We start from the raw sequence: 11,962 nt of genomic DNA, 5'->3' as shown, positions 1-11,962 counted from the left end.
AAAAGTAGAAACAAATACTTCATTGATTTAACTCAATTTTATAATTGTTTTTAAATATTTCTTAAAATAACATAATCTTTAATTTTATTTTATTTTTAAATTCTCTTCTCACTATCTTTATTTAGTGTCCCTATAATAACATGTCATTTTTTCTCTTTTACATCTCTTCATATCCTTCATATCCTTTATTTTTATCTATAAATCTCTAAGATTATTATCTCTCTTTTCAATTTGTCTTCATATATATATATATCCATTTTACTTCTTTTATAAGGAATATATTTTTTTAACTCTCTTCATACATTTTACTCTCTAATTTCCTTCTTTCTTAACTATTAGCAACATCTTTGACGCAATGTTGTCTCTTGTTTGAAGCTAAATTCAGATTGTTAAGTTATATCAAAAATAATGTTAGGATGGTACTGACCTTTACCAATGCTGCAAAAAATTGCATAGGTACGATATGATGGATGTTACATATGATATGGCATAGCATTCAGTTTGGGCGGCTTGACCAGGTGCAAATATGTTGCCCGCTAGCCAGTGCTAGACCTCCCTTCTATATGCAGTCATTCAGGGAGTATCTGTTGAGATTGTAGGGCAAATACTAGATCATGGCACCTAGCATGATGACTTAGTGAAACAGTAGGATAAGTCTGGAAGGTGTGCAATTCATGTAGCAACTATGCATGGTCGTTGGGACATAATCATAGAATTTATTTCCAAAAGACCAGACTCTATTGAAATTCGCAGTTCGGACCATAAATCTGTTTTGCACTTTACTGTCTAGTATAATCAACTTGAAGTAGTAAAGAATCTTCTGAAAGACACAAATGATTTTAAAAAAAATTTGGTTAGCAGGGATTGTGACAATTCTCACAATACAGTGTTGCATTTGGCAATGAAATGTCCAGTGGATCTCGAGGTTTGAAATCACTACCTTTGTTACTTTTCGTATTTGTCTAGTTCGGATAATTCATTTTTATTTTAAGGTTAAACTTAACGCTTACATTTGTAGCAATATTTAGCTAATGTAAGTACAAGAACAATGAAATAGTGGAAAAATAGCATTGTAAAACAACGTAGAAAATGTATTCACATTAAAAATCAGAGACGATCATGGTACTATTTTATTTCAAAATTATGAATTCAAGTGTATTGTTAAACATTCAATTGGTTTTTCAAAAACTCTGAAGTCTGGAGTATTGTTCAACATTCAATTAGTTATCTTCAATCAAATCATCCAGCTAAGGGTCCGTTTGGTTGCTGGAATAAGAATAGAAAATTTGGAATGCGTTTTCTATTCTCTATTTGATTCATCAAATGTAATAGGGAATAGGAATATATATTCCCATTTTACCTCTAAAATGAGCTTATACCCATTCTAAAAAATAGTTGTTATTGGAATAGCCATTCCTATTCCCAATATTGCATTCCTATTCTCCATTCCTATGCTTGTAGCCAAACGAATTTGTAAGACGATTATTGAAGTAGTGACAATATACACAGTAGCAATTGCATTAGAAGGTATAGAAGTTCAAAAGTGTACCATGCCATGTGTGATTAATAGAAACATTGTGATTACATTCTCAATGCAGGGCACTGCTTAAACTGCATCAATGTGAATACCATTAAGTGAAAAATGTACCAACATGCGAATCTAGTTGTGCAAATTTTGTGTGAGTTCCTCACCTTAAAGGTAGAAAGATTAAGGAAAAATGTCATCATCACAAAATTTATAGGTACGTAGGCATTGGTAATGTTCTAGCTTGGGGATGACAACCATTACATTTGAAATGTGCATTCATGGGACCCTATTCGAACTGGTTCTTGATGTGTGAATATGTGAGTGAACTCCTCTCAAGTGAGGATATAGATCCCAAAACTAAGATGACAATGTCACATACCCCTTAGTTTAAGTTTTCTATAAATGCAAAAAGAACTTGGAACAGAGGATGGCCACCTACTGTTTGACATAATGGTTGATGCAAAAGTGTGTGATAATAATAAAATTAGAGAGATTGTGAAGTCAAAAATGTATTGGATGGGAGAAATAAACATTCCAACACAACCTGGAAGCCTAGAAAAAAAATGTTGGATATGGCATATACCATCATTTTCTATGATTGGGACCAATAGGTGAGAACTTTCAATAAATAAATAAAATAGTAAAGAGAAATAAGCGTCCAATGGTGAAAACTTGGCAATTCAAGCGCCTTGGATAGGTACCTTGGTGAAAACCTGGTAATTCAGGCACCTTGTGTACTAAAGACTAATCCATTATCTATCACTATCCTATCCCTCATCCATTCACCCACCATCCCATTAGACACACTTGCTTGTTCTCTTGATGTTCCAACCAAATATCCAAAATCTGATGAAGCTTGTAAATACCTCCTGTACAGCTTGTAAAATCTTGTACCAAAGCTTGTATTATACCTTGTAAATCTCGTACCATACCTTGTATATCCAAATCTTGTCCAAATCTTGTACCATACTCCAAATTGTAGATAATCTTGTATCCTAGCTTGTATCCTATCACATGCACCCAAAGAATTCCATTTTCCTTAAGCTTTTCGCAAACCATCTACCTATCCACCTATCAACAATTATAGACATCCCATCCTTCACAAACATATACATGTGAAAAAACTTGTACATTTGTAACATATCTTGGTCCATCAGCTTGTACATCCTCTTTAGCTTAGTACCATTGTATCTATCCAATGTTCATGTCAGTTCGTCCTTGATCAGCATCTTACACCCATCGCACATCTTGGTTAGCTATTCCAATGCATCCTTTAGCTAGATTTCCTGTCACCCAAGTGTTATCTTTCTTAGTTCACCTTGCCAGACGCATCACTCATCCAAATCCAGCAACTTAGGTGCTCTCCGATAGGTCCTTGCAAGATATAGCTTTCCTCATGTCTGATCTTGGTCTGTTAGTACCTCGTCCTACCCATCTCGTTGGCAAACGATTCTCTTTTGGATTTTCACTTTCTTTTGATTTGGACTCTTCCCTGTTGGGTCTTGAAATATCTTTTCCAAGCAATCTCCTTGTTCCCTCCTCGAGGTTGCCATGATCTTCCATATCATGGTATTCTACGAATGGGGCAATCAGAGCGTAAGGTCTTGATCAGGTCTTTCGTTTGTTTTTCTTTTCTGCTTGTGGGTTCTCCAGTGTCGTTTCCACGCTGCTTCCTCTAGGATTCATGTGTGATGTTGGGGCAATCCTTGTGTGTTTGTTTTGAGTCAGTTTGTCAGTCCTCTGGATAGTTGGTGAAAAGGCCTTGATGTTCTTGGTAACCTTGGCAATTAACCAATAGTCCTATAGCAAATCTAGTGCTCAACTACATGGTGGTGCTTCTCTTTGAAGTACCCCCCCCCTGCTCAAAAAGCTTCAATGGTTTTCCTTCATCTCCATTATCCCCCATCCATATCCAGCATCCATCTCTCCTACCCCAGCTTATGCATAAGTATCTCTTTGAATCACTCATCACTCTTAGCTTTAGGGATCCACAATCCTAGTCTTAGGGATCCACCAATCCAAATCAATCCACCAAGCCTCATCTTTCGAGATCCACAATCCTAGTCCTAGGGATCTCTGAAACTCATCTTCCACCAATCTGACTCTTTGAAATCCTGTTGCATTAGCTTTTTTAATCCCCTCATCCATCTCCCTATCCTAGATTCCTTTTTATAGCGCTCTGCTCCTTCTCCTCCACCTTCCCTAAAGTCTTAAGCTTGCTTCCTCTTGTGCATCTGATTCTCCTTTATCATTCTCCCATAGTGAGAGTTTGAGCTAATTCAGCCCCTTCTCTTTGCCAATCTGAGTTTCCTTGCTCATCCGAGATTCTTGTACTTTTCAAGAAGCCATCGAGCCTCGCTTTCTCTCCCCGCTGCCTTCTTGAGGGGGCATCTCACAGTCCATTCTCTCCTCTACTGCTCTAGCCTTGGGCATCTTATTTTCTTATCTTTGATGCCATGCCACTTGCGGCATCACATCAAAGAGGGGCAAAATGTATACACCTAAAAAACCTTTCGAAAATAAATTATTTTTATTTTCTAAAAAAGTCCTGATGGCATCATCATTTATTAATTAATTAATTATTTAATTAATTAATTAATTTTTATGCCATTAAATCCCTTTATCTTAATTAAAAATATTTAATTAAGGAATCCCTCCCAAAAATGTTTAAATCTTATTTAAACATTATTTCCTTATTTATTAATTATTTAATTAATAAATTGACCAAAAATCCTAAAATAAATAAAAAATTTATTTTTTTCTCAAAACTTGGCCAATTTTCTTAAGACCAATAACCTCTTCCAAAATCTTCTAATCCTTCTTTAATTTTGATTAAAGGCTAATCCCATCATTTCCTACCCCTAACCCCAACTCAAAATATTTAATTAAAATTAAATATTAATCCTCATGTTTATTAAAAAAGTTTTAATAAATATCTCCTCAACCCAAACCCTTGAAATAAATAAAACTTTATTTATTTCCTAAAAATCTAATTTATCCTCATCCTAAGAAGTTCTAGACTCTTCTAAAAGTCTTCATCCTCATCTTAGAAAATTCTAGACTATTCTAGAAAGTCTTTATCCTCATCCAAAGTCTAGACTCTTCTAGAAGATGTCTTTAAACCTAATCCTAATCCCCTCTTAACCTTGTCACATTCCCTAAACATGGGTTAAGACTTACTAACCCAAGCCAAAGTTAACAAATATCTCCTCCTTCACCCACCCTCATTAAATGCCATCCACTTGCCTATCCCTAAGCTAATCCTAAACCATCCTAATCCATCCTCTAATCATTTGCACAAGCCTAAACAAGCTTAGAACCTTCCTAATCAAGTCCAAGTCGAATTTGCTCTCATCACCCTCAAAATATCTCAACCATAAAACTTTATGAAGTCCACTAGGCCATAAATGACTCTTCCAAGCCCTTTTATTGCTCTTACAAGCCATTATGGGAGTCTTTATGAAGATTTTATCCCTTGAGCCTCCTTTGTTGACTCATCCTTCTCCTTTCCTCCATCCTCTCACCATGTGACATGTGTCACTCTTTGATTGGCTGTAAGGAAGCACAATCCATGTGCTCTCCTCTCATGCAATCTGAGCCCTCCATGAGCTTTTTCCCATCCTTGCATCTTAGCCCTCAATCCCTCAAGCCTCTTGCCTATAAATTGGATCCTTCCCCTTTGCAAAATAACACAATCCATGAAGTAAAGTTATAATGCTATTTTGAGAGCCAAATCCATACTAAAGCCATCTATCCACACCAAAAATCCACAATTATCCATTGAAGCCTTTTGAAGCATATTGAGCATACATCCTATCCATTTAGATAAAGCCACTCAACAAGAGAGCTTCTCATTGAGAGAGCCCATTAATGGCTCATATTTTCAATTGAGAGCTCATCTTAGTCTATCTTGAAGTTTATGAATTTTGTTTAGTTTGTAGAAGCTTTATTTAAATTTGGTTTCTATTAGCATACTAACATTGCTCATATACATTTTGGCACGCCCGGTGGGACCCTGCATGGGTCATCTTCATTAGCTTTTTTAGTCAAGTTTTGTATGTCATTTGCTGATTTTGGCTAATTTTTCTTATTTTTGTGATTGGTAGGATTGTATAAATTGGTTTTGTAGGTCCACATGAGCATGAAGAAGACAAAGGAACTCATAATCTATCTCATAGTGTTTGCAGATTTTTCAAGCTTATAGGTGGACAAAGAACTTGAAATTCTTCTTCCTCTTCTTGTCTATATTCTTCTTATTCCATCTACTTCTTCTTCTTCTTCTTGTGGGAGATCTTGGCCATTTTTTTTAAAGGAAGAAAAATCATACACACTTCTTTTTAGTGCTTAAAATGAACCCCCAAATCATACTTAAATCCATTGAAAAATTAAAAATTTGCAAAAAAGAAAAAATCTTTTAACAAGTGAAACTAAACCAATCTAATCATTTGCATCCTTGCAACATCAAGGTTTTAGATACATTCATGCAAAATTAGGAACACTTCATTTTTGGGAATTTAAAAAGAACTTCAAGTTTCCATTTCAAAAGGTTCAAAATCAACACTAAGTGCACACTAAAGTTCTTTTAAAAAAATCTCATGAAAACTAAGAGTCCTAAATGGTTGCCAAAAATTGTCCTAAAAGCTTTGTTATTTGTTCCAAACAAATGTCTTATTGCAAAATCTTGAATGTTTCTTAGGATTTTCATGCATGAAAACAATCTAGGAATATCATTTTTGGGCTTAAAATATGCAAACTAGAACACAAAATCTTGAATGAAAACCAAAGTCCAAAGAGTCATTTTCAATTTTGAGTCCAAAACAATCTTGAATGATCTAAGGTTAAAACAAAGCACTTCAAAGTTCTTAAAACAACACACAAAATCTCAATCTTGAATGCTCAAAAGAAAACACTTGAATGTTTAACCACTTTTCTTTGAATGCATGTTGCTAAAATAATTCTTGAATGCCATGGATTAAAATCAAATTTTCCTTGAATGCATGGTTAAAACAACAAATCCAATCTTGAATTCTAAGGATCAATTAACTATTGCAATATCAAACACTTCATTTGGAGCTTCTAAAAATTGAACAAAACAAATCTCTTTTCCACATGCAATCTAGGTAAAGTTTGATTTTTGGACATTTAAGAAACCTTGTTAAGTTAAAATACAAATTTGCAAAAATAAATTTGAGTAGTTCCTTGGACTCGCCTCTTTTCTAATCACCCATCAAATATTAACCATTGGTTGCAATCTCAGCGCCATTTATGGGGATGGGTCTACTTGAAAAAGGTGTTAAATGTTCCACAATCTAACTCACTCACTTGGTCTTTGAATTTTTGCTTTAACTTTATCAAAATTCTTAAATGATCAAAACTCTAGATTAAATCGATCACACTTCAAGTTTGGACACTAAAATTGAACAACAACTGACGTGGAGAGCCTCCGGGCATGCGCTTGAAATCGAATCTCACACACTTTTGTTTTGGGCTTAAAACAAACTCACACTCAATCTTGAATGCCTTAAAGAAAATTAATCGATACTTGACGTGGAGGGCCTCTGGGCGAGCGAGTTTTCTTTTGTTGACCCTAACTCTTCTTATTGTTTGCATTCTTCGATCGATTTACTTTTGTTGGCGCTTCAAGTTGGAATAAACATTGTATCTTAAACATGAGTGCTTGCAAAGTCTAGATCAGAAAACTTAAGCGTCAGTTGGTAAAAGAACAAGCGTGTTTTTTAGCCCAAGGTCATCCAAGTCTTCTCTCCCCTTGTCGTCTTTCGAGGCCATCTTGGGTGCATAAGATTAGGATCCAAAACCTTGTTTCTTTTTAGGAGGCCTGCTTGGGGATTTCATCACCCCTTGGACGACCTCAACTCCAGCGTTCTGGCGGAGTATAAGAATCGGAAGGTGAATCGAAAGACACCTCTCTTGGGATCAAGATTTTGTCACTTGGGCTAAGCCTCAAGGAACCTTATACCCTTGAGAAGTGAAAGAGGAGAAGTGGGTTACCGCTCCTCTCGGCTGTGTGACATCTTTTTGGTCTCATCTACGGATTTGGGCCTCACGTACCTTGGGTATATTGAGGACTCCTTAGCTAAAACCAACTGTCAGCCTTGTAGACAACCATCTAGGATGTTAATGTGTTTGAGGTGACTGATCGAAACATTTGTAGAACATACACACTCCTTGGCGCAAGTATCACTTTCTCAGAATCAAAAACTTCTATCTGGTTGTTTCTATCTATTGCTTGATCTTTTATTTGTTGAATGAATGTTTGCCAAACTTGGTCAATCCTAGCTTAGGGCATACTTAGCGTAGTCACTACCTATTCCATAAGTTGAACGAGTTGAAGCAAAACAACCAAGATCTCTCAAAGCCAAGCAGATTCAGAAATTGATGTCAGAGCAACCCAAACCCAAACAGAAGTTCCACAAAGTTAAACTCAAACCATCTCTAGCATACCAAGAACTTTCAACCAAGAGAAAAGAAATAACACCAAGCCCACGAATTGCCAAACTCCACAAAGTAGAGGACAAAGCTACCGATGAAGCACTTCAAGAGGCCTGGTTAGAGCGCACCATCAAATTTAGCCAACATCCAGGAGTTAATCCTTCTTATGCCTTACCAACTAGGCATGATTTCTATGATTAGACACCCTTGTTTCTCCAAATCTTCTTGGATAAGCTTCACTTTAGAGTCATTTTTGTAGAAAAGCCAGCCATCTTAGGTTATCCCCTTAAGCATTATTAGCTCATCCATCTCATTTAGAATCAAACCATCTAGCTAGCAATCAAAACCTCACATCCAAGCCTTAAAAATTGTTGTCACTTTTGCCAAAAGTTTGCCACTCCTAAAATCTTCCAAATCCATCAATCTCACCAAGGTTATCCCTTTGACAGAGCTTTGTCTAGGGTGATCCAGCTTTGTCACTTGTTATCCCTCATCACCTTGAGCTAAAGGTTGGGATCCACAAGTGGTCAATCTCGTGTTCTTCCTAAAGGATCATCAGTCTATCCTTAAGTTGACACAATCACCACCAAGCTTACACATAGGAAAGCAGACCTTTCGTGCTTTGGCAACATATCTTTGAAGTTAGAATCTCCAACCCAATCCTCCTTAGGTTTTGTTGTATAGCTTTGCCTTAACCTAGGAAATCATTTGCATAGAGAAGCCTTCCCCCTTTTGCATCCATCAGCATTATTGCATCTCATCCCTAGGAGCATTTTTCATGCCACCCGTCACTCGCTTAGCCAAGAAGAAAGAAACAATGGAGCCCTATCATTTGGATCGAAAAGCCTCACCCCCCTTGAGCACTCAGCCATCCTTCAGCCCAGAGAAAGCTATGCCATCATGTACTGACATTGAAGCTTTCATGAACCAACCAGGAAATGCAGTATTGGTATATGCCATTATAGACAAGAACAAAGAGACAATCATGGCTAATTTTCAAAGGGAAAATGTAGGAACCTTTGACTTTGGAAGACCCCCTCCATTATCAGATCCATCTCACCCATTTTTTGGGCAGCTACCACCACCCATAGGCTCTTATGATCCAAATTATCCTCAATATATGCCAAAAGAAGAGCCTCCAGCCAATCCATATGATCCAATAGACCCAAACATACCATCATCCACCCAAGTTGAAATCTCCATGCCGCAAGCCAACCCAGCCACCACCACTCCATCCTTGGTTCATACCTCTCCGCTCCAAACCCCCTTTACCCAAAATAGCTCACCGTTCACCCCCTTCACTATTGTTGCTGCTGCTCCCCAACCTAGCCTTCCAAATCCACCCATCTCCCAAATCAGTGCTAGCATCTTTGGCCAACCTCAGCAATATACAACAGGGATGCCACCCATGGGGCCAAGTAATCAACCTTTCATCACCCCCAGCTTGTTCACTGCAGCCCAACACACAATCCCATCATTTCCATTAGGTCTTGGGAGCTCAATACCATTAGCCACAAATCTACAAGCTACTACCCTCACTCCACAAAGCTATCAAATCCCACAAGCTACTACCAATTTTCTACCAAGCTCCCAAGTGACCCCAGCCCCTGCCACCACTCTAACAAGCTTCCAAATCCAACCACAAAGCTATCAAACCCCATCAGTTCCATTCCCAAGCTTTCAATTCCCACCACCTCCACCACCAACTAATCCATTACCTCCAATTACCAACTACTTTTCAATGCCACTTCTAGGAGGTAATCCACCACCCCAGCCAACCACCAATTATTTGCAGATACCATCCCAAATGGGGGCACAACCCACATATATTGGTCAAACCCCACAAGCCCCCCGATCCTTTCCCCAAGCCTCTCAACCATCTTATACCTTACCTCCACAAAGCAATCCATTTATCCCACAGCCAGCTTATGTTCCTCAATCCCAACCTCAAATCCCATATCAACAGCAAGCCTCGCAGCACATGCAGCAATATGCGCCACCTCCCCCTCAGCAACCTGTCATCCACCATGCAGATGCCCAAACAATGTACAATCCCTATCAGCAAATCCCTCATAGCCATCCATATTCAGTGGCCCCATCCAACACATACCTACCTCAAGGCACTCCTACATTGGGGGCACCCCAGCCATCACCTATCAATTCAGAATGGGAGCAAATGAAGATAGCTCTGAAAGCCATCCAAGAAGGGAATGATCCGAAGACATTCAAGTTTGAGAATGTGTGTCCTTACCCATTTGACAGAGCCATTACCATGACACCATTTCCCAAACACTTTGAGGTACCCAAATTTGACAAATTCAGAGGAAAAGGAGACCCTGTCACACATATCAAAGAATTTTACATGCACTGCCAGGACGTAGCATACAATGATGTCTTCCTCTTGCGCCTTTTTCCCAAAAGCTTAGCTGGACCAGCTCTTGAATGGTTTTATAGAATCCCCTATGGTACAATTAAAAACTTTGCTGAATTATCTGAGGCATTTGTAGCCCAATATGCCCATCTTGTTGAAACCGAGCTATCAATAGTTGATCTTGTCCACACCAAGAAAAAAGGTGGAGAAAGCCTTGCCGAATACCTGCAAAGATGGAAAACCCTTACCACCCGCATATCCTACACCTTGCCAGAACGCCATGTTGTGAAAATGTTTATTGATAATGCCCATCCTAGCTTGGCTCACCACATGACCATGAACTGTTTGCAAACCTACAAAGATATCAAAGAGAAAGGAATGATCCTTGAGCAAGGACTCATTAAAGATGGTGTGGTCAAGCTTTACAAGGAAGCCAACCAAAATCAATCACATTCCAATGACAAGTCTAGGTATTGGAACAAAAACAAGCACGTTGCAACAGATGGCGTCACTGACACCAGACATGTGAATATTGTTGGTCCTTCTCACAACCAGTCCAACCCACCATATCAACCAAAAAATCAACAAGCTATCAACTACCAACAACAGAATAACCAAAGCTATCAAAACCACACTCCAAGACCCAACTTTCAAGGGTCTAGCAATCAAGCTAATGCCATCAATGTAGCTGCAGGACAAAAGCCTAGATTCCAACCTACACTTAGAAACTATACACCCCTTGGTGAGCCATTGAATGTCATTTTTGAGAAATTAGTCAAAGAAAACCTCATCAAATTTCCTCCTACCCAGCAAATTGACCCAAGCCAATCCAAAGCTGCATGGTACAAAGATAATGAGTACTACAAATTTCATAGGGTAAAAGGTCACACTACCCTCAGATGCATGAAACTGAAAGACTATGTGTAGGACCTCATTGATCGGAAGGAAATCACTGTTGGTGCCCAAACCTCTCCCAATGCAGGCTTACAGATCTATCAAAATGCTTTTCCTCCACACCACAACCAAAATCCTGGAAAAGCACCTATCCAAACCAACAACAACAACACTAACAACCGTCAGCCAAACCAACAGCATGGGAAGAACAATGACCACACTTCATCCTATATAGACTATGGTAGCCTTATAGGTTGTATATCCGAGAAAGAGCCTTCCGTCAATGTTATCAATATCCAAGGACCAAACAATGAGTGTGCAGTCACCACTCGAAGAGCGTGATTTAACATCACAGGCCCACCTGTTACACCAACACCATCAGCTCCATCAAAAAGCCAGTACAATATCTTGGAACACCTTGGGAACATGCCAGCCCAAATCTCCATTTTAGACCTTCTTCGCACTAGTCCTGTGTACAAGAACATCCTTGACAGTGCTCTCATAGAATCTCGTGTCCCTTCTGATATCAATGCTACTGATTTTCATAATCTTGTTGGACACCTCTCATCCTCATGTGTCCTATCGTTCAAATCCACCGACATACCCGTGGTCGACCCAGATCACACCCTTCCGCTTCGCATAGCCATCATGGTATCCAACTTTGCTGTAAAAAGAGTAATGATAGATAATGGATCAGCCTTGAATATTTGCACCCTAAA

The 11,962-nt window shown here is 38.5% G+C and overlaps 1 pseudogene; it reads left to right on the top strand.

The window, feature by feature from the left end:
- Nucleotides 1-479: 479 nt before the first annotated feature.
- The window catches only part of LOC149558643 (uncharacterized), a 92,819-nt pseudogene continuing 81,336 nt past the window's right edge, over nucleotides 480-11,962 (top strand).

Source organism: Cupressus sempervirens, chromosome 5 (genome assembly GCF_028749045.1).
Source record: "Cupressus sempervirens isolate cs-2001-9-10 chromosome 5, ASM2874904v1, whole genome shotgun sequence".
NCBI classification, from domain to species: Eukaryota; Viridiplantae; Streptophyta; class Pinopsida; order Cupressales; family Cupressaceae; genus Cupressus; species Cupressus sempervirens.
The sequence above is the reverse complement of the archived record's forward strand: the minus strand, read 5'-3'. Positions and strand labels throughout refer to the sequence as shown.